Below are 25,591 nucleotides of genomic sequence, written 5' to 3' on the forward strand. Positions count from 1 at the left end.
AATTATTACAGTTTTTAGATCACCTTCTCAGCTATATTGGGGGGATTCTATTTTCTTTCAGTAAAACACAAGTTATGATGAATTGTCTGGCGTTCAAAATCGTAAAAACATGTAAGGAAGGAAGATACGCTTTTTATGACTGGTTTCCATAGAAACCTCGTAACCTCATCGGCTACTCTTTCTAGTAATATAAAAGAGAAGTAACAAGTGAAACAGAGAGAATGGAAGCATGAAAATGAGATAATTGGGGGGAATTTTATTGAAAGCAAACGAGTGCCGTACTTTGTAATTACATATACATTATTGTTGAAAAAACAGACTGAAATTAAATAATGAACGAGTGAATTTATTATATAAGACAGGAAAAGTCATGGATTACAATAGAAAAATGCGAGCACGAAAAGTTTTATGGTTAAGCTTAAACATGAAAAAGAAAAAGGAGGAGATATTCTAGAAAAATATTAGAAATTTATAACTTCAAATATTGCAGCATTAAGAATGCTTTTCAAAATTGAATTTATAACCTTATATAATCAATTTTTTAATGCGGCAATATTTTCAGTTATAAGTTTTATATATTTTTACTAGAATATCTTGTCTTTTTTCCACTTTTCACAACTAGTCCTCTACTTTTCCATGTTAAAGCTTAAACATATTAATTTTCATGCCTACATTTCTCTATTGTAATATATATATATATATATATATATTTAAAATGATATATACATATTTAGAGAGAGACGGAGGGGGTAAATTACGTATACATATATGTATATGTATATATATATATATATATATATATATATATATATATATATATGTATATACTGCGTATCAATGTATTAACGAGTTTACATTTTTTAATACTTAAGTTACAAGTGAATAAAACTCCATGAAACTTTGATAAAGTGCTTACAATACTATTCAGCTACTCCAGTCAGAAACTAAAAGTATTTAAAGCAGTATTAGCGAAACTATGGCAGAAGATAGGAATATCTGTTAATTTCAGTGTGTCAAGTTATTAAAGAGGTTGAGAAAAAAAGCACAATATATCCATAACTTTTTTATTAAAATAATTTTCAAGCATTAAATGAACTAGAATTGCAACACAAAGACGACGTTTATAAAAAAAAACACATGATGGGTTTATTTCTTCTCCCGACCGATCGTGGTTTTCATAGTCAAGAATTCAAGTTTCACATTCTAAGTTTCAAAGGTTACCGTCTCGCTTCTAGACGTTCGAATCCCATGTCTGGACTGTCGTCTGTCGTCCTCAGACTCTCTCTGACTCTCTCAGATTCTCTTGTTAAACTCTAAAGTTTCTAACTATATCGAGAACTTCCCATTTTCCATGACGTCATACATATGTTAAAACATGTGTCTTCTTTCACGTGTTCTGGAAATGCGTGTCCAAAACTTTTTCCTTTGTTTACAAAAGGAATTTTAACCTATATTCCCAGTAACCTATATTTCCAATATGCTAAAAACATGTTTATTAAATTATCTTATAGTTGCATTCTTAAATGTAATTTTCATAACAGAATTGACAATGCACATTCTTTTCTTAAAACTATTTTATCTCTAAGCTTAACAATGGCTTGTTTTACATTCCATTTGCTAATTCTCTCTCGTAATCTATTTCTAAACCTAAATTACGAGGTTAAATTTCGTTTATTCTATTTCATTTTCATTTTAACTAAATCTCTCTATTTTTATACTTACATGAAAAGAAGACAGCCCTTATCATGTAACATTATATGTGTTGCTTTAATGGAGGCTTTGTCACAGGCTTAACAAACATTATCACTTCTTTCAGAAGGCGAAAACGAGTACTTTTTGAGACATTCCTCAATCCGGCTTGGTCAAAGACTTTTCGGCTTGACTGCCCACGTTTCTTAACAACTTCACGTTTAATTTGGAGTAGAGAACGGCGTGAAACAACTCTATAATTACCTTTATCAGCTCTCTTACGTACCTTTGTAGGGTCCTTGACAAAGTGCATTTTCGATATTTTGACGGTAGTTTTATCTTTTGCTTGCTGTTCTGTAACAGTTCTATTTTCGGAACTACTCAAACCACCTTTTCGACCAATTTTATTGACGAAACAAACTGCCTTGTTAATAATTTTACACGCGTCAAATACGATGGCAATTTGTTTGCATTACGCGGAACAGTACGAACATTTCACAGTACGCGCAGCTCAGCATTGCCAACGTTTCCGAAGCTTTTGATACGAAACTATCGGTAAATTTCTGAAACTGGTAAAAAAATGTTATCGCGTTAATAATTTGACACAAAGTGTGTATATAAATACATATATATATATATATATATATATATATATTTAATTGCGACGTCTTGTAAGACAAATGCCACTCCCTCAATCACTGAAAGTCCATGTACCTAAAGATGACTTTTCAGTCCTACCAGCGACTTGAACATACTCAAGCAGACATGGCACTGAAGACGGTCATTTTTTGGGATAAAACTAGCTGCAACGGAACCAGTATCATCGTGCGCTTTCATGTGATTAACTAGACCGGCCTTGGACAACAGAGCCCGGTCACACACCAGACAGATTCGAAGATCTCCGTGATTGGGCGGCAAAGTATGACGTTTCCTACACGTTCTTTTAGCTTCACTTGGTCTATCTTGGCTGCTTCAAAGTTTTCTGAGCGCCCGTATATCAGTGCATTACACTGCTTGTGATTATACGCTAGGGACTCTCACCTGTCAACAGGAACATGAAATTCACCAGACTCCTTGATCCTATCACGAAAACGTTTTTTGGCTTTGTGCTAGGGTCTTTTGCCAAGAAGGAGTTCACCATAAAACAACTATTTTGGGAGTCGATAATCACCAAGCTGGAACATGATAATCCGCCCAATGCATCTGGTTCTTAATAACATTGGTAGCAATACTAGTTGGTTTGGCTTTATTTAAGACATGTATCAGGAATAAAACTACCTCATATTAAACCAAGAATGTGTCAAAAGAAATGTCAAAATGTGCCAATGAATCCGCCCGGGCTGTTTTGTCTATGACCAGTTGTTGCAATATTTTGGACATATTAATGGGGTATGATCCCACACAGTCGGACGATTCTATTTATAAACGATGCTGCTTAGAACTGACGAATCAAATAAATTCACGTTCTGCTACCAACCAATCAGAAACCAGAATTGCTTCATAAATATTAAACCTTTTCTGGAGCAATTTCACATGTTCTTTTCCATGGTTTCGACACGGTAAGAATATTTTGTTCTGTGGAACTGTCTACTACAAACAAGTCACCTCCCAGGACTTGTGTGTAACAGCGAACAATCTGAAACTGTTCTGAAACTCAAAATGGCTTAGATAACAATCAGACCAGACTCTATCTTGTAACCTGCAGCTGATAACTTGCTGATTCTCTGTCTAATTTCCACATCAAGCCTGCCATCATTTCATAAGGTACTACTAAGTCGTACACATTTTTTTTACAGATTCAAGGCGCTTTCTGTAGACGAACATATCAGGTTCCACATATAGGTCATCAACTTCGGAAGTGCACAAGGCCTTAGTTTTCTCGATGCTAACTGTCAATCAAAAGTAGATACAAACATTCGTGAAGAGATCGATCACTGGTTGCATATCTACTTGAAAGTCTGTCACCAGGTAAGCATCATCAGCATAAAACAGGTCCCTAACAGGTTTATCACTATATAGTGTTTTGGTTCAGAATCTTGAAGTTTAACACCTTTCTAGTCATTTAGAATCTAATATAAACACCCATATCGCAATTGCGGAAACTATACCTGAGCACAGCAGTCAGATAGAGCGAAAACAATGTAGGTGCAGCTATATCACTCTGCTTTAACTCATTATAAATGAGGAGTTCTTCTGATAGCTGACCATTGAATTGGACGCGGCTCTTCTTATTATGAAGTTGCTAGACATTTTTCGTAAAAGCAGGTGTACAGCCAAATGCTCACAACGCTTAGTATAGAGCTTTACAGTTGACTGTGTCAAACGCTTTCATTAAGTCAACAAACACCTGGCAAACAGGCATACGCTGCTCAATACATTTTACTAAAAGCTGTCTAGCAAAAACCACCTTATCCACAGTCCTTCGTTCATCTCTAAAATCAGACTGGGAGGCTGGTAGGATATCAGGATAGATATACTTCTCCAATCGGTTTAGTAAGAGCAGTGCAAATCCACCTCCAACCGCCATTAGCAGCCAGATACCTCGATAATTTCCAGAATCAGATCTAGCACCCTTTCTTTTGTACAACATAATTAGGATTCCACCTATCCTTTCTCGGGTTATTCTAACATACTGACAGTATCAAAAAGTGGACAGCAAAATGTACATTGACACAACCAAGTTTCAGCAGCTCAGCAGGAATGTTATCAAGTCCAGGGGGTTTGTTCGAGGTTATACGTTTAATGCAGTCAACTGTTTCAACAAGAGTCGGTTCAGTTTCAAGTTCCGGAAGACTTGCAATTTACATTACGACTTGTAAATATATTTGAAAACCATTGTTCACACCATTCACAATTAAGCTAAATGCTAGTTTTATGAATACTATGCATATATATATATATATATATATATATATATATATATATATATATATGTACACATCAATCTGCATATATATATGCGCATATATATATACGTGATATGTATATACATATATATATATACACATATACATGCATATATATACATATATACATGGTATATATATATATATATGTGTGTATATATGTGTGTGTGTATATACTTGCATGTGTATCCGAGTTCTTGCTTTGTAAACTAGAGCTTTTAAGAACCACTTGGGTATAAAGTCACTTAGAACGGCTTTCCACTTGTTATTCATTAGAAATCACGTAAAAACATTTCACATGAAACCATATAAAAAATAAATTTATCCGAATTGAAATCATGGCTGACAGCAGTAACTGCATTTGTGTCTTTCTTAAATTGAAAAGAGAATAAAAAGTATAGATTTCTTTACTGTATGTATTCTGAAGGGTTTCTTGTTAAAACCTATAAAAATGAATAAGAACATCTGGAAACACAGCATTAATTTCGTTATACGTGTAGGAACGTGATTTATTATATTAAAACGAATATAAGGAACCGTACCTTCCTGAGAATTTCGATTAGCCTCAATATTACATGTAAAAATAAGCATTTTTATTTTTTCTAAATTCGTTGTAAATGGTTTATATATAACTATAAACATATACACTTTGGAATGGGTAAATGAACTTCACACTAGAACACTACGTAGTCACTTTTATATCCTTTTGAAAAAAAATTAAATTAGAACATGATCTGGCTATACATTATACGTTAATTTATTGTTCGAATTTTAATACACGGCTATTATATAATGTTTAATTCTTCGAACTGTCTAAAATTAAAGGCTTTAACTTAAAGGGTATAAACATAAAATTTATACTTACGGAATATTGATTAATCACTGCATAGTTAATTCCAATCGTAACACTTATAATTTTAATTTTTGAATTTTTAAATATGTGTAATATTATTACAATTTAATATCCTTAAAAATAAAAAAAAAAACATTTGGATAAGATTTGTTGCTGCTTAGAAATGTACGAAAATACAAGGTAACTTAAATTTAACAGATAACTTTTACTGGTTGCTTACTGACGATTTCTAAAGTTAACTTTAACTAAATATAGCCCAACTTCCTCTCAATACATTTTAACAGCTGAGTTCTAAAATGCACAATTATAAAAAATCAAGTAAGCAGTGTATTTTGTATATAAAATGTATCATGTATCAGTCCATGTACCTAAAGATGACTTTTCAGTCCTACCAGCGACTTGAACATACTCCGTGATTAGGCGGCAAAGTATGACGTTTCCTACACGCTCTCTTGAGCTTCACTAAGTCTATCTTGGCTGCTTCAAAGTTTTCTGAGCGCCTGTATATCAGTGCATTCCACTGCTTGTGATTATACGCTAGGGACTCCCAACTGTCAATTACCGTGTTTAAATATATGGTTAAGTGGCAGTTTTAGTCGTGTAGAACTGCTTTAAAGCTTCGCCGCTTACTCATTTTCGGACCAAATTTTAACGAATTCTTACAGTTAAATATATTCTGAAAAAAAAAATTCAATTTTCGTTCAAAGAAACAAAAGTTATGATGAATTTTCTGGTGTTACAAATCGTAAAAAATATAAGGAGGTGAGGGACGCTTTATATGACTGGTTTCCATAGAAACCACGTCGCTTCAGCGACAACTTTTGCTACTAATTCACTAATGAAAGCATAAAAGGGAGATGGTTGGTGGGGGTTTATTGAAAGCAGACGATTGTTGCACATTGTTATTACATATGTGTATGTTATGTTTATGTGGGCAAAAAATAAGATTGGAATTAAACAAAGAACAAGCGAATTTGTTGAAATCCTATAAACATCAGCGATGACAATAAAAAATGAGAGCATGAAAAGTAATATGGTTAAGCTTAAACATTGACAAGTAAAGGACTGGGTGTTAAAACTCAAAAAGAAAAGGACAAGGTATTCTTATAAAAAATATAATGAATTTATTAATTATTCTTGAAATATTGCAGTATTAAGACTTTTTAAATCCTGCAATATTTTAAGTTATGAATTTATTATATTTTTCACTAGAATATCTTGTCCTTTTCTATGCCAGTTTTAACAACTAGTCCTTTACTTTTCCATGTTAAAGTTTGACCATATTACTTTTCATGCTCACATTTTCCTATTGTAATCCATGATGTTTCCAGGCTTCCAATTAAAAAAAAAATTAATACTGCAATTCTTTTAAATTATTAATTTATTATATTTTTAACTGGAATATTCATCCATTTTCTTTATCAGTTTTAAAAATAAGTCCTTTACTTTCCATGTTTAAGCTTAACCATATTACTTTCATGCTCGCATTTTTCTATTGTAATATATATATATATATATATATATATATATATATATATATATATATATATATGAAATAAAAATTACAATTAATTTTAACAAAATGATCCAAGATGGTAAAACAGAAGTATATTATAAATATTAAAGAATTAATATCTATAAAGTAATTTCAACCAGATGTAAAAGCTCGATAAAGCCAAGTAGAAGATAGAGCTTATAATAAGAGCAAATAGTTAATAAAACATGTTATAAAACACTTTGAAAAAGAGTTAAAAACATATTTAATCTGAAAAGGAAACACTTAATAAGTGGATAGTCCTTAATCCGCGGAGTTTCGAAGAAATACTTTCCTTCTCATCAAAGGGAAGGAATTAACAAAATGCGAGATCGGATTTTGCATGCAAAAGTATTTGATAAAACTGCAAGTAAGTTAAAGATCTTACTTAAAAACAAAAAGTGAAGCACAGTGAATATGGTGAAGGAAAAGGTGATTTCACGTGAATGGATAGTCAGGTGAAAGATAAGGTATCCAATGACGGTAAAATCCAAAAATGTAAGTCCAAGACAGTTAATTTAATAATTGGAAGATCGTCCAAAATAATCCAAAAGGCCGAAATCCGTGGAATAATTCACAATTATGTACAAGGAAAAGGGGGAAAACTCCAATAATAATTAAAGAAAAATACGATATGATTTTAATACGGTTGCCGAGAACAAAGTGTAATTAACAAAAATCAGTAAAGAAGAAGAAGAAGAAGAGAGAGAAAAAAGATTTAATGGTGATAGAATAAAATATAAATTAGAAAAGCAAATATCAAAATGACCCAGATAGGATACCGTAATAGGCGCGAATAATATAGGGCAAAAAAGGAGGTCGACTGAAATGTACAGGTTATTACTTAAGAAATATCAGCACGAGTTATTACACTAAATGAAAAAAAAATTAATTAATAAATTAATTAATAAATTAATCAATTAATAAAATAAATTAATAAAAAAGTATAAAATATAAAATAAAAATTAAGGGGAGAGGATGGCCGGTATCTGCAAATTCCGGATAAAGCAAGTAAGTATGTAAGTAAATGCGTAAATATAAGTAAATACACATACAGGAATAAATGAATATATTCCATCTGCTTCACTTTTTGTTATCAAGTAAGATTTTTGACTTACTTGCAGTTTCATCAAATACTTTTTTATGCAAAATCCGATCCCGCATTTTGCTAATTCATACCCTCTGATGAGAAGGAACGTATTTCTTCGAAACTCCGCGGATTAAGGACTATCCACTTATTAAGTGTTTCCTTTTCATATATATATATATATATATTTTTAGTAAGATGATTGATATTTATAATTAAAATTAAAAATTAAAAAATGATTTCATAAGGAGGAACACAACAAAGTCAATAAATTGTACGATCGTTTCGGAAACGATGTTTTTTATTGAGATAGACATTATTCATGTACAATAATTATAGAATATAGTTTTTTGAAACAAAGTCTCCTCATTCACAGAAATATTGGTATTTATTTAAGACACAAAAAATAAACTTAGCATTTTTTTAAGTAAGGCAGATGTATCTTATAATGGTTCGCCTTTTAAATTCGTAAGTATCATCGTCAAATCATTCATTTGGCTCCAAATATCTTACTAAATATTAAAATTGCTCTAGGATATATATATATATATATATATATATATATATATATATATATGCCTATTGAGCTTATTATATATCTGAATTGCTATGAGCACTGTTTTTCTTGTATTTTAATTACATTAGTGATTTTACTATTACATTAAAATACACTCTGCTCTTTAGACTGCTGTTCTAATCCTCTTTATATTATATATATATATATATATATATATATATACACCCCCTTTAAATTATATATATACACATATATGTAATTACATATATATATATATATATATATATATATATATATATATATGCATACATACTATATTTATATATACTATACAGAACTTTATTTAATATATGGATAGGCGAAGTTATTTCATTTAAGTACAATTATAATATTGTATTATTATTAATGCAAACGTCCCAGGTGTATTCTGTGGCATTTGTAGCGCATTTTCTTGTGCACGTTTCAGGTTATGCATATTTATTAAAATATATATGAATATTATTACTCTTACTACGGTATATGATTGTCACAAGTCATATCCTGGATTTAAATAACGCAGCTATTGCATATTAATAAGATATTATCTTTGCTCGTCACCGTTCAGCTAACCATAGCTTTAGCAAAGTTTAAAATTGTTGAATATCCTCTGAAAGATCCAAGGGCATTTCCAAATTCTTTTGATTTCATAACGTTTTTAACATCTTATATATTTTAGGAGATGCATTTAAATCTGTTCATATGTATTTCAGTTAGTAAACGGGACAGAAGATTCGATTTTAGAACAATTGATTTAAAATTAGTTAAGTTGTTTTGCTTTATGTTATTGTTGCAGACCCGTGCTAGGAATCACAAATGAAAGAAAACACAAGTAGTGTAAAGCGTCTAAATATAATATGCATTTATCATTAAGAATACAGGAGCCACTAAAGTGGTATGAGAGGAACGTGTTCGTACATACGGGTACACATAGTATGAATGTCTCCCCCTAGTATCTGAAACCAGTGGTATTCATACAACTGGTTGATTCAACTTAGCTCTCAAATTGGCGTGATTTGTACCCCACAACAGCTGGCTTTCTTCGATTTCTTGGCCTTTTGGTGTCAAGATCAAAGTGTAGTATCTGTTCTTCAGATGCTGCACTTCGTTTTCTTGTTCTCTTTCGGTGGAGGAGAGATCCTTCACGACTGAGGCAATTTTTATTTTTGTACCTTTTCTCCACGTTAAAAAACGACCCTGGTGTCTAACTCTGTCCCGTGGGGAGGCATAGTAAATAGGTACATCAAATTGATAATTAATCACAATCTTTGCTGATATAACGATCAAATATTATAAAGGTGTTTCAAATAAGATAACTTATGCGCAGATTCTAAGCATTCTTGTGTGTTACTATACAGATATTAACCGAAATGCTTCTAGATTATTTGAATAAGTTTATTACATAACATGAGGGAAAATAAAATGTGCTTATGTAATCAAACGAAATGTTTTATAACAAATGCTATGACAAAAGAAGAATCCTTGCAATATTTTGACTCTCGAGTATATATCAGTTAATAGCTTATGTTTTTATATAGAGTGATGTGGTTTCTGATTGATTAACTGTGTCTTACTGTGTCAGATATATACTCGAGAATATTAAAAAAAAATGATAAAAATATTCTATAGCCTTATTTATAACAAGACTGCTTGAATTAAACCCCTATTATTATATATAGGTAAGCCGGGGAATCAAGGAGATTTTAATAAGATTGTTTATAAAAATGAGAAAAAATGTAGTTTCTTTATGAAACCAAACACATTAGAATTATTAATAAATATTTTTTATATCGAACAACCTTCACATTGAATATATGTGTTTCAACCCTTAGTCAACTGTAAAATGTTAATATTGCAATAAAGCAGAACAAATATATCATTCTATTGTAAACTCTAGCAACGAATGGTAACACATATGTACAAATTGAAATACTGTTACTACTAAAATACTGAATGGTTTTGACACGACATTATAGTAGAAAAGTCGCATATTTTATTATGAGACAGGTACTGGTTTTGTCTCATTAGATGAATGGACGACTCAATTACACGGCAAAAGACAATATCGATTCTAAGGCTTATAGACAATTTGCTGATGGACAATTGGCTGATGGACAGTTTGCAAGTCCTCATTTACTAACAACCTGCCCTTATCTGTGCTAATCGGTTCTGTTTCTCAGCATTCAGTTGTCTGAATAAAAATAAAAACAATATTAAAAAAAATCTCAAATACCCAATCCATCGTACAATGGATCAACATTCGATGGTTGACTGGGATGGTTCCAGATCGTTTATATCTTAACTACCTTTGCGCTATTTGTTTAAGAAGAATGCATAAGATATAGCACCGTGCTAATCTGATTAGTTCACTATGGGTATAGACAACCACACCCAGCCATCGTGCTTCTTTTGATTTTACTGTCGCGATTCCATAGGGAAACCACTAATTTATTTTAAACAAAGTTGCTATGAGTTTTACTGAATAATAAACGAGATCCTGAGTAGATGCGTGTCCTTTATAATCAATAGGGTGATTTCGTTTACATCTGAAACTGTTTGCCAAATTCTTTGCTCCGAACTCAACCTAATGCAATCAAAACAATTTATCTCCCGAAATTCGCCCCAGAAGATATCTCACTACTGATGCAATTCTCTATCTATATAAGAGCCAAGTACGTCCACAGATGGAGTACTGCTTCCACATCTGGGCAGGAGCTGCTAAAAACAGCCTATCCTGCCTTGACAGAGTACACATAGACTTCGTGGCTTGGTGGGGGATGCCCTTTCCTCTTCCCTGAAACTTCTTTCCCACAGAAGAGACGTAGCGAGTCTGTCTTTGTTCTATCGTTATTTCCATGGCAATTGCCCGTCTGAGCTCCATTCTCTGGCCCCCCTCGCCAATCTTTTTCAAAAAACACCCGATTAGCTGAAACCACTGTCAATAATTTTCTCTACTCCTTATCTGTGCCTATATCAAAACGTAGATTCCACGAATAAAGTTTCTTTCTTAGAACTGCACGCATGTGGAACTCTGTTCCGCTTGCCTGTTTCCCTCCCGACTTCAACCTGGATGTCTTCAAGTCCAACACTAACAAATTCCTGATGAACCGCCTACCTAAGTAATGACACCTTATCAATTCTCCAATACTATTGCTACACTTTCCCATTGAGTACTGTACACACAATAAACCTTATCCCCGAGTGGCCATTAGGCCTTGATAAGTGGTGAACTCCCTGTAAAAAAAAATTATTTCTAAGACCGAAAATAATCTGAGCGACATCCTCATATCTGTTCGTTATGCTGCTACACTCATCAAAAAAGCTTGATGCCACCAGAGCAACTGTTCCTGACGATATTCCAGCTACAGTACACAGAACTAACACACATTATGCAAAGCTTTTAAACATATGCCTACAGAAGAAATGCTTCTCAAGATTTTAGCAAACAAATTAGTTTGTTCAGTATTTACAAATAATGGCGATAGGTTTTCTGCAGCTCAGGACAAACCAATTAGTCTCCTGTGTGTCATTAATAAATGACTTAAATCCGGGTTGAATATAGAAATTATCAAGGACCTCAGCAAAAACAGCCTACTCAATGACAAGCAATATGGTTTCTGTCCTGCGAGCATTGCATCTGCTGTACTAGTTGTAATTTCACATACGAGAGCAGTGGATCTATCAACGGGGGTTTCTCTCAATTGCAATAGCTTTTGACATATCAAAGGCTTTTGAAATAGTTTAACAACTACAATATTTCCACCTATGAATTTTAGATCTCCTAAATCGCATTCTAAGTTCACTTGTGGACATGGTAAGCAGATGCAACTACTATATCTAGCGACGCGTCAAATGCCAACAAAGAACGGGATTAATTTGAGTCTCTCTTCACAAACTTGAGCAAGTGGTGCAATGGGGCAAAAGATAGCTGATTAATTTTAACGCATCCAGAACACAACTTTCTATCTTTTCACTGTTTACGCTCTGATTCCCACTTGGCCTTATATGATATGAATGGCTTTCGTCACAAAGTAACTCCCTGTTTTTACACAGTTTTAACAAGTTTCTGGATCTAACCTTTACCCTTGACCTGACATAGAAATTTGTTGCCAGGGTCGTTGAAAAATCGTTTAGACATCTACCGTTTCGACACAATCCATCTACTTGTGTGATAGCCTAATACGTCCTAAAATGGAGTACTGTTGCCACATTTAGGCGTGAGCTGCTCGGAGCCCTTTACCCTGCAACTATAAAGTGCCAAACAGACTTCGAAACCTAATAGAGGTTGACATTATCTATTCCCCTCAACCTGACCAGTCGGTATTTTCATGGTTAGTGCTCGTTTGAGTTTCAACCAAATCAAAGTTCTACAAAAGATCCTCGTCTAGTAAAACCACTATTAGCAGTTTCGCTCACTCCCAATACATACTTTAATCCAAACGTAAATTCCATGAACACAGCTTCCGTCCAAGAATTTCCCGCCTAAAAACACTTCCGCTGGATTACAACTGATTACATATGGCCGTCTGTAATTCCAATGTAAACAAATAGATGTTGAGTCGTTTATTTAAATAATCAACCTATTCTCACTTTCCAAAACTAACGACTACTATGCCTACTGTATTGTCATTGTTCCTTATCCTTTAGTGCCCCATAGCGTTTATAAGTAGTGACTTACTTTGTAAAAAATAAAAATAATGGCATGGCAGGCCTATGGAGTCTCTTGAAGTATAATAAATGGTATGCAAGACGATATTACCTCAGATATGAGTTTGATGTTTCGAGTGATTGAATTAGAGGTTCACTACATATTTGCCAACTTCATCGAGTGTAAATTGAAGATATTTGGTGAAAATATCGTTAATAAGAAAGTATTTTTATGTTAAATATAAGTAAGCCTACTTAATAAATGTCTTATTCCCTTAACGTACAATATTTCTTTTCGACGCCAGAAATCTAAGTTTTGCAGCGAAAAAGCTTATCCTATAGGGAAAACAAAACAAGTCGAATATTGTTAAGATGGAAAAACATCGTTCATTTTTAAAATGCTGAGAAGCTTGTATGATTTTCTCAAACAAAGCATTGTTTGATATCCATAAATATTCTCCATTTTCTAGTGTCGAAAACCGATATATTTGACGACGCATAAAAATAATTAAGAAAAACTTTCCATAATATTTAGTTTTGTTAAAAATGCCCTATAGAATAGACATACCCTATTAAATAAATGAAATCCGCTCGAAAAGTAGTGTATGTTGATTATCATAGAAACATTCAGATGTCAATAATAATGGATACAATTATATCCCAAATGGTTGTGCCGCAATTGAAAAAAAAAACCTTATCTGAAAGGAAGTTTCTCTTCCTTCTCCTTGTCTATCTGTCTGGCTGTCTTTCTTTTTCTGTCTCTATCTTTCTGTCTTTAACTCTCACTCATTAACTCTAATCTCTGTCTGTCTCTCCCTTTATATATATATATATATATATATATATATATATATATATATATATATATATACTAGCAATGAGACGAGATGCTGCGGGGGATTGATTGATTATCAAAAACGTTCCAAACTCACAATACTTTTGCCATCGAAATCTTAGACTCGCCCATTTTTATGCTAGGACGTCATATATGATGTCATTTTCTATGACGTCATACATGACGTCTATTCTATATATGTTGACAGATGGAAACAATATACAGAATATATGACAACATATATGCCATCATCGTATGATGGAGGGAAGACTAAAACTTGCTACTATGGTTTCAAATGATCTTAACAGGGAAGACTTGATTCCAAATATTTTTCATAGGTTATATTCCCCTTTTTGGAAATATGGCACGATTATGTATATCTCCAACATCAAATAATCCTGATACACCGTGAAATTTACTTTATGTATAAAACCAAAGAAGGGAGATATAACATGTGAAAAATATTTGGAATCAAGCCTCCCCTTGCTTTTATTTCAGATCCGTTGAAACAATAGCAGCAAGTTTTAGGTTCCCCTTCATGAAGGCAAAGGTTTTGGGTAAATATCAGATATTTTGAAAGTCATATGCAAAACTAGGAAAACAAATGACTATGATTGAAACATTATATGTTTGTAAAAAATGCCACAAATAGGCTCTGAATGATGGATGGACGGTCACTTTAATGTGTGATCGTCAGGGCAAATGTCACATAGCACACTACACAAGTCAGGTTATTACCTATTCAAAGGGTCTTCATTTGTTCAATTCTGATCATTAGACGCTAAGATTTAAAACTGATAAAATTGCCAAAAGGTGGTATATATATATATATATATATATATATATATATATATATATATATATATATATATATATATATATAACGGTAAAAGCTATGGAAATAAGTGTGTTACTTTACATTAAGTTGGGCAGCACTTTTCCGGGCTACTATCCTATACAAACATGTATATTTTGTTCACTGCGAATATTTAAAAAAATGGAAATAATTACGATTTAAATATTTACATTTTTTGTTTATGTCCACTATTTGATACTTTTCCAAATAAAATTTACGTTACATAATTAGTATCTCTTCTGATACTATACTTAACTTTTTTTGTCCTTGGTTATAAAGAACAACTCTTTTAAGATTGATGTTGAAACACCCTGAATGCCTTTTTTTAGTGGTAGCGGAATTTTTACTACATTAAAACTGATCTTGTGTCTAACTTTGATATTATAGGAAATCTATATATTTTTTTCACATCAGAAAAACCTAGTTTCTGTTTGTAATGTTTGCTAAAAAAGACGCAATAAACTTCGCTAAGGTGTTAACATATGCTTCATCTTAAAAAAATTGTTTCTTGCTGAAATTAAATATAATAATAAACGTTTACAAAGTTAGTAAAATAGGTAAAAGCATAAAATTAAGTTCCTTGTTTAAGTATAGGATAGTTAAGAGTCGAGAAAAAAATAATGAAATGCCTTATACTAAACGCAGTAAAATTCAAGTATCTTTTATGCATGTTGACATTGTGTGTGTGTACTTTTATTTTAGTTCTTTTAATTATATTTACAACAAATAACTGGTTACTTGCCGCTTAACTGTTTGGGACATCAATGAAAAATTGTATAAAAAAGCTTTGACTTCCACCAACTCTTAATTTGGAAGAGCAACTCGAACTTAGGGTTAGTGGTAGATAAGTCATTTGTTTACAACTTTTCAGAAATTAAGCCTCCCCACCCGTTAAGTAATTAAGCGGTCATTTGTTTATTTTTTGTAATTCTGTGTGTAAAAATCAATTTGAACAATATATTTTGAAATTAGAAAAAAACTTAGTGAAAAATATACACGTAATAAGCGGTGATTTGTACATATATTTTTATATTCTATGTTTAAGAACCACTTTGAACACTATATTTTGAAATGAGAAAAAACTAAGCTAAAAATATACACGTCGATAGATAATTACTTAACTTTTCTACACTTCTGCTAAGTAAATAAATACTTTTAAATGATGGGGCACTGCTTAGATCGTATTTTAATTTATAGAGGCTAGAACGCCCCCTCCCCAATAAAATGTACTTTGAAGTAACGATTTTATAACGAGTTTAAGAATGGTTTACCAAATAAAATGGTGAAAAGATTACGAATAATCAATAAATAATTGTTACCAAATGCAATAACTGCTACTCTGTTTCCTCCTGGATGAGTTTATATTAGGTTTTGAAGTATTTTCAAGCGCTTCACGTTATTTTTTCATTTTTAATTGCGAGTTTGTGAGTGTACATATCTGAAGATTTTCTAGAAGGAACCCAGTAGCTAGATTAATCTACATATCTAGCGGGAAAGCCGTTAAAATGGAAACATTTGTTATTTCTCTTTGCCGGTGTAACGTAAAAGTCTATCTTTTTATCTATACGAAAGAAAGATTATTTTAAATTTCATACTTATCTGATGGATTTCTGTAGAAAACATATTTAAGAACACTGCCAGACATATAAATTACCTTTCTGTGAAATTGAAAAAAGATAGGATCAGTCGTTTCGAAACCTATGCAGAAAGAACTCTCACACACACAAACTCACTTTTATATAATAGTATATAGATAGACAGACAGACAGACAGACAGATAGACAGACAGACAGACAGACGAATATGTATATAAAAAATAGGTTTGCGTGTGTGCGTGTGTGTGTTGGGATAGTGTGAGTACTTATAAGTTATGTGCTCCGACGGACTACATCTGAACGATTCAACATAAATAAACTCGAGCCTCTAGACTAACATCTCAATTGAACACATTGTGGAATCCCCCCCTCTTAAGAAAATATACTCTATTAGCCTTTTCTTTCGCGAATCGCTCAGCTTTAGAATCCCCCCACTGCTTCCTCTATTTCTATTTAAGCGGACTAACCTGAATACATGTTACTATAATGAATAGAAACGTCATGTTAACCAACTCCTCACGCACGTCTCTCCCTAGCAGAATATATTCCATTTACTATGTTAAAAATATTCTTTTCATTGTTAAACGTCAGGACTGCACGCACTCGTTTTCAGAAAACTCGTAGGCATTTTAGTTTACTGCGCCTTATTTGATTTCACTGTATTTGTCCTAAGAAATATATAACATTTCCTGAATATGCGCGCAACAAAGCTTAAATACCTACTTCTATTTTTGTTATAGAAACTTCATCGAAGATGGACAAGAGTTATTTGGTAAATATCCTGGAAACAAAGAAAATATCTTGTAAAGCATTGTCACACATTTTTCGTGCTTATCTGAGTTTGACAAAACGAAGAATATTATGAAGTGCCGAGGGACACGATCAGACACAAACACTCGCGCTCTGCTTTTGATAACGTGTTTCGCAATAACATTCTATATGCTCATATATTCATTGTGCATTTTCTTTATCCACTAACCAAATAAATTGTATATCTTTTCCCCCTCTTTCGATGTATATATATATATATATATATATATATATATATATATATATATATACATCGAAAGAGGGGAAAAAGATATACAATATCAGTATCTTATCTCGCTTATATATATATATATATATATATATATATATATATATATATATATATAAGCGAGATAAGATACTGATAGAATTCAGATGAAAAATCCTGATAGATATTACTTGAAGCAACAATTTCAGGGTGATCCTAGCCAAAAAGGAAAAGCTCAATATTTAAGAATAGAGCAATATATAAGTTTCGTGGTTTTATTTTAAATTCTGAACAAAAAAAAACATATAGAGGCATATATTCGATTTAAGAATTTATTGCTTGACAAAGGAATATATAGAAAGAATATATATATATATATATATATATATATATATATATATATATATATATATATATAACCAAGAAAGTGTGACTGTCATCCGTTTTAAAAGATGGAATCGCATGATAGTCAAAGATAAGATTCTAGCAAGTACGCCCGAGCAATACACAGGGTGTTATATATATATATATATATATATATATATATATATGTATATATATATGTATATATATATGTATATATATATATATATATATAGTCTGTTTATTATTCATACATTATTGGTTACATATGGAGTCCCAACTCAGAGACAACACTTCAGCAGAGCAAGAAAGAATATATATTGAAGCAGGTTTACAAAATTACATTGGTTTTTATCTTCTATATGAGAGCGATCTACATTCCGGGGAAAATTGATGTGTATAGTTATATATAGTAATCTTTTTTGAGGGGAGAGCGAAGGGAAGGGAAATGCTGTTTTCCGTGTTTACTCTGTTATTATTAGAGAAGTGTTAGGTGATTAATTTTGCTTGGCATTTATTTATTGGCCGTGATTTAAAATTTCTCATATCTTTGGTTGTTTTTGTGGTTGTATATCTTTTATTATTGGTGATTTAAATTTATTGCAAACTCAAGAAAAATACAGAAAGAAAATACAAGACAAGGCTCTATCTGCATCACCGTGGGTATGGCAATCCCACAGAATGACAACAATCTAACAGAGTTTGGTGGTATCGGCAGATACTGCTGGGGCGCTCTGGGCTATTGGTAATGATATTTCGGCCCAGAAACCATGCTGAAACGCATTATCTTAGGAAGGCTTTATTGGAAGCAATGCTGTTGTCAATATTTATTGGAAGCAATGCTGTTGTCAATATTTATTGGAAGCAATGCTGTTGTCAAAATTTATTGGAAGCAATGCTGTTGTCAATATTTATTGGAAGCAATGCTGTTGTCAATATTTATTGGAAGCAATGCTGTTGTCAATATTTATTGGAGGCAATGCTGTTGTCAAAATTTATTGGAAGCAATGCTGTTGTCAATATTTATTGGAAGCAATGCTGTTGTCAATATTTATTGGAAGCAATGCTGTTGTCAATATTTATTGGAGGCAATGCTGTTGTCAAAATTTTTTGGAAGCAATGCTGTTGTCAATATTTATTGGAAGCAATGCTGTTGTCAATATTTATTGGAAGCAATGCTGTTGTCAATATTTATTGGAAGCAATGCTGTTGTCAATATTTATTGGAGGCAATGCTGTTGTCAAAATTTATTGGAGGCAATGCTGTTGTCAATATTTATTGGAAGCAATGCTATTGTCAATATTTATTGGAAGCAATGCTGTGGTCAATATTTATTGGAAGCAATGCTGTTGTCAATATTTATTGGAAGTAATGCTGTTGTCAATACTTATTGGAAGCAATGCTGTTGTCAATATTTATTGGAAGCAATGCTGTTGTCAAAATTTATTGGAGGCAATGTTGTTGTCAAAATTTATTGGAAGCAATGCTGTTGTGAATATTTATTGGAAGCAATGCTGTTGTCAAAATTTATTGGAAGCAATGCTGTTGTCAATATAAAAGTTATTGTATAAACATTTTTATACCTTAATATTTTAAACCAAAAATTTTCATTTATAAAAATATATTAAAACTCGTTAATGTTCATATACCGATAAAATTAAAGTAAAAATTAATTGACTAAATTATCAAGCTTCATGAATATCAATTTTTACAATGGAGCATGTATATAATATTTTCGCTAAATCAAGACAATAAAAATTTTAAAAATGATGAGAGCATCATATCGTGTACTTTCATATTCATTAGAATTGTTACGGAACTCTTCAGAAACTGTCCGGATGGTCACGTAACAGGTAATAAAACATTTGTGTTAATGCTAAGTTAATGTCCTGATTATCTAAAGAAAGATATATCATTTTGTGATGAGAGATGATATAATATTTTATTAAAATGTGATGAGATATGGTATAATATTTTGGAGACAAACAAAAAGAAGAAAAATTCTTTCTAAGAAAGTCTCAAACAGGAAAAATAAGAAACTGAATTCAGGAACGTATATGGTCGAAGCAAAAAGAAACCATTGAGTCTGAACGAAAAGCGAAAATAAGTTCTAAAAACTTAAATGATAAAATAATTCAACCAACTAAAAAAGAAAATGTTTAAAGAATAGACACAAAAAGACAACACAAAAATAAAGTAATTTAAAAAAACAGAACGTAATTCAGTCTATTTAGTTTCATGCTGAATAAAAGGAAAGGAAAATATTTGTTCTGGTACCAATTCATTTCAAAGTTATTTTCTTCTAATAAGAACAAATAAATAAGGATAAATATGATAGCAAATACAGAACGTGTTCTTATACTGATGTGTGTGTGTGTGTCAGCGGTCGGTTGTATTTTCTTCTTTAAAATTTTTCTAAATTGTTACGAAATAATATGTGCTTTTTAAAACAAATTCATTGAATTTACTTAGAACTTGTTTGTACATTTATTTCTTTTGTTGTTTTATTCTGTGCTTAAAAGTTTAATATTGAGCAAATAACAAAACTCATAAATACCAGGCAGTTGGCCCTGCAAACGCAAGAAAAACAAATGAAATATTTACAAGAGCAACAATTAAAACAAAGAGAATTATTACAAGCTATATTAATGAGGCAAGTAGAAAAAAAAGATAACCGGTTCACACCTGAATCAATTGTAAACTCTCTATCAGAATTTTTGTACGAACCACTAAATGGTCTGACTTTTCCAGCGTATTTTAAAAGATATGAAAATATCTTTTCTAAAAGATGTCAGTCGTGGCTTCACGAGCAAAAAATATTCTGCTGTTACAAAAACTTAGTATTCCAGAAAAATACAAAGTATACAAATTTCATTCTCCCAAAAAACTTAAAGATATTTCTTAATAAAAAAAGATCTATATATGATCGATGATTTTAAAGAGCGGGGCAGTTTATTTTATACACATCATAAGTGTCTAAATATTGTGAAACAAAAGGAGGCGGATTTTATTGCTTATGCAGGAAAAGTAAATGTCCAATGTGAATTATTCAGGATAAAAGACCTCAAAGAAGATATGTTTGAATGTTTCAGGGTTTAACAGCCGCTAAAGATAAGGAGATTCGTTCAAGGATATTATCAATCATGAATTTAGACACTGAGATAACTTTACAAAATGTTACGGAAGAGTGTAAGAAGCTGCTGAATTTAAAGCAGGAGAATAAAAGTATTGGAGAAAAAATATTGACAAAGTACAAATGGTTAAACAGCGTGTCCACTATGAAAAAAATACTGTAGACCATGTGGAAGGAAAAATCCCCTCACAAAAGCGTATTACTTTAAAAATAAAATATGCTATGAATGCGGGCATAAAGGTCAAAGATCAACGGTATTCAAAAAGAGAAAAGTCCGTAAGCCTGACAGAATAAATACCATCGGATTTAAAAAGAGTCAATGAATTATAAGAAAAGAAAATATATTGATGTCAAAATTAATGGCGGGAAAGAAAACTGCCTATTAGATACTGGGAGTGATATATCCTTAATTGATGAAGTAACTTGGAAGAAAATTTTATATTTAAAGTTATAAAATTCGGAAAAAAATTGCCAGCGATGTTTCTGGAAATAGACTAAAATTTAAAAGTGAATTTTATACAAAAAAAAGAAAACTGCACTGGGAAGAAGAATGCGTGAAGCATTCCAAATTTTTTTTAAAAAGCGTTTGTTATCGGGTCCAGCTTAGCCACATTACGATCCGAAGAAGGAGTTTATTGTAGCAGCAGATGCGAGCGAGTATGTATTAGGAGCCGTTCTTTTACACAGATAGGAAGATGGGTCTACTAGATCTATTGCCCGCGCCTCAAGGGTTTTATTACCAACAGAAACAAATTACAGTCAGATTAAGAAAGAAGGCAATTGTGTATGAAAATTAATCATAGATTCACCCATAAAAACTCATTAGTCTGTCAGAAATAGGTGTTCCTGCCCATACGGCGAACAGAGTGCAGCGATGGAGCATTATTTTTCCCATCTACAATTTTAAAATGCAACACTTACCACCTAATAAAATTGCACGTAAAACGGATTTGCTGGAAGAAAGAAGAAAATGAACAAAGAAACATACTAATAAATATTATTGCAGAACTACCTGTAACACTCGAAGAAATAAAAAAACAGCGAAAATGGGCGAATACATAAGAAGATAAAAAAACAAGTGTGGAAAAACAAAAAGAAGAAAAAATAATTAAGTGTTTCTGTTTTCAATATGTGACGAGACTCTAATGTATGCAGATATTGGTAATACCGCAAGTATTACTAATAAAATAGAATTTTATTTGGGCCATCCTGGAATCTTCAGAATGAAAGCTCGTATGAGAGGTTATACTTATTGGCCTTAAATGTAACAGGACATAGAAAAATGCTAAAATTATGCAAAGGTTGCTAACTAGTAGCGAAAGCTCCACTTATAAGGACACAACCTTGGCCTAATTCAGATTTATTCTGAACGCGGATCCATGTAAATTAGGCAGGACCACTGAAAGATATTATTTCCAGTGTATCGTGGATAGTTTTTCAAAATTGCCGGAAATTTATGAGTAAAAAGACCCCACATCTGCAAACACAAAGGCGAACAGAACAAGAATTTAAGTACTACTGTGAGTCACTGGCTTCGTCAGGTGTTTTGTGTCGAGCTGGGGAACCGTTTGTTAGGAGTCTCGAACCCAACCCTTTATTATTATTACGAGGGTACCGTGTTCGGACTCAAGCTAGGCTTTGGGACATAGTTGCTGATTCTCTGTTTTGAATGTTACTTTTTCACTGCTTTCGTTCAGGATTGAACTCAGCATCCTTGGGTAACTGTAAACTTTGATACAACATCTAAGACCACTCGGCCATATGTCACTAAGACACCCCCGTAATAATAATGTCCTGAACGAAGGCAGTGAAAAAGTAACATTCAAAACAGAGAATCGGCAACTATGTCCCAAAGCCTAGCTGGAGTCCGAACACGGTACCCTCGTAATAATAATAAAGGGTTGGGTTCGAGACTCCTAACAAACGGTTCCCCAGTTCGATACAAAACACCTGCCGAAGGGCGGAGGGCAAAACGGCTGAAACGTTGTGACAATAACAACCAAGATGAGGAAGTCAGTCCGACAATCTCAATCAATGTATTTACATATTTTAAAACGCTTCTTTTTAAAGTTTGTTTATGTGTATTAAGTTACATCTGGCTGGAACGAATAAAGTTGGAGAGCTACATTTACTTTCGTTTCTAACTAGTAGCAAAAACGTCATTTTTTTAATACTTTCGAAACTACCACTATATATTGATACAATCTAGTAAGAATAGCATTAATATCTACGCCCCAAACTATACGATTTTTACTTAAAGGAAATAAAATTCACAAGAAAATACTTATTGTCAAATTCGTCAAAAGATACAAACGCTGAATGGTTTATTTTATACTGAAACCTTAAATGTACGTTTATGTTTTTATTTAAGACATCATTTTACAAAATGATTGGAAACGTCAATATATATATATATATATATATATAGTAAGTTATAGAAATATATATGACAATTAAGCTACACAGAATATTTCGCGTTTCATCCACGCTAGGATATTTGTAAGGCTTATATATATATATATATATATATATATATACATATATATATATATATATATATTTATATAAAATAAGTTTTATCTGCCTATATGTATGTGAGTTTGTGCCTTATGTACTCCGAAACGGCTTGGTCGATTTTTATAAAATTTCAGACAAATGTAGTTTAAATATCTGGCAGAGCTCTTAGATGAAGTTAGTATCGGAATGTCCTCGATAAGCATCGGTAATCGATTATCGAATAGGAGGACCAGGCGATTTTTACCAAAATTTGCATCTTATACAGGCTAATATCACAAGTGCATTTCAGAATTTTATTAGCGCACAAGCAGAAAGGGCAAACATATGAAATCAACAGTACGCTCTTTGATATGACACGGGCGGATTGGAAATTAATGCTTCTGGTTAGAACGCAACGAACCCACGATACCTGGATTTTTAATTTTAAATTTAATTCAAGTCATTATCGCCGCACAAGTACCAAAGCCACTTGACCTTTATATTTGAAATTAAATTCGAAGCCATTATATATAAAATAATCTTATATAATCAACTGTCATTACTTCCTTATAATGCAATGCAGTCTACAACGTATGGTGGACTAAGTCACTGTGAGGAGGCATACGAATTTTCCTCCCGGTGCAGCGCGATAGATCTTTTAATTAAAGCAATCGATTTGATTAAAAAAATCGACGATTTGACCGATTTCGATGACAATAAAAATATAGGAGTTGATCATCAATCAATCACAGTAAACGTCAGGTCTTCTTGCCAGTATATAGATCAATATGTTGGAAATCGGATAGAATTTAATAATTTAAGAAAACGGCTCAACGAACACTTATTTGGATTGGCCTTGAAAACGATAATGTTGTAGTAAAGTTCCAAAAGCGGAATATTGCAGGGAAAAAACTTCTGTTTAGTTTTAAGCACATATAGTGAGTCGGGAAAATTATTGACATTGGTTGTGGATCGACGAGTGTTGCGTATGGAGGCTTTGCTAAGGGGCTATGGACTGAAGCTCAGTCGATCACCTACCAGACACATTGATTTCGATCGTGTCTCTGTCTTATTAAAAACATACTGCGTTTTTTTTATACGCCGTGTTCTTCTGCATGTGTCGTGCTTAATGTGATCTAAATGCACTTATGAAGTAAACCTGTACCAGAGTGTTAACTTTAGTCCAAAGTGAACTCTTCCTTTTTTTAAGCGGATTCTTTTTCGATTATTGAAAATCGATAATTATCGGAGCCATTCCGACACAAAAATTACCATTGTGAGTCGCATCATTTACATTCGTGTAAAATTTAAAGTGAAACGAACCAATTGTTTTAAAGTTCATAGAGAACAAACTCACACGTTCACAGACACAAACACAGACACACACTAATATACACGCACGCGCGGACACACCAAGTGACTCGAGTAGAATCTGACTTTGTAATATTTTTAGTTTATATAAGTTTATTAGTTTATTATATATAGATATGCATATATGTGTGTATATATATGCATATATATATATATATATATATATATATATATATATATATATATATATATATATAGTAATTTATAAAATATATATATGGCGATTAAGCTACACTGAATATTCGGCGTTTCATCCACTCTAGGATTCATCAGCCTGACGAATCCTAAAGTGGATGAAACGCCGAATATTCAGTGTAGCTTAATCGCCATATATATATTTTATAAATTACTAACTAGCTCTACCTACTTATTGAGCACTTTTGAAGTAAATAATTAAAGTTTACGCATAAATCTATACTTTCGTATATTAATTTTATGTGAGTAAATAAAGTATTTATATGAAGTATTTTATGTGAGTAAATGAAGCATATATATAAAGTATATATATATATATATATATATATATATATATATATATATATATATATATATATATAGTCCTGGTCAAAATCATAAGACAACTTAAGAAAGTAAGCGCTTACGCATATTATCGAATTTTAAATCAAACAAATGGTTGAAACCATTGCCAAAAGGG

Source organism: Euprymna scolopes, chromosome 4 (genome assembly GCF_053919585.1).
Source record: "Euprymna scolopes isolate OS-2025 chromosome 4, ASM5391958v1, whole genome shotgun sequence".
Taxonomy (NCBI): Eukaryota; Metazoa; Mollusca; class Cephalopoda; order Sepiida; family Sepiolidae; genus Euprymna; species Euprymna scolopes.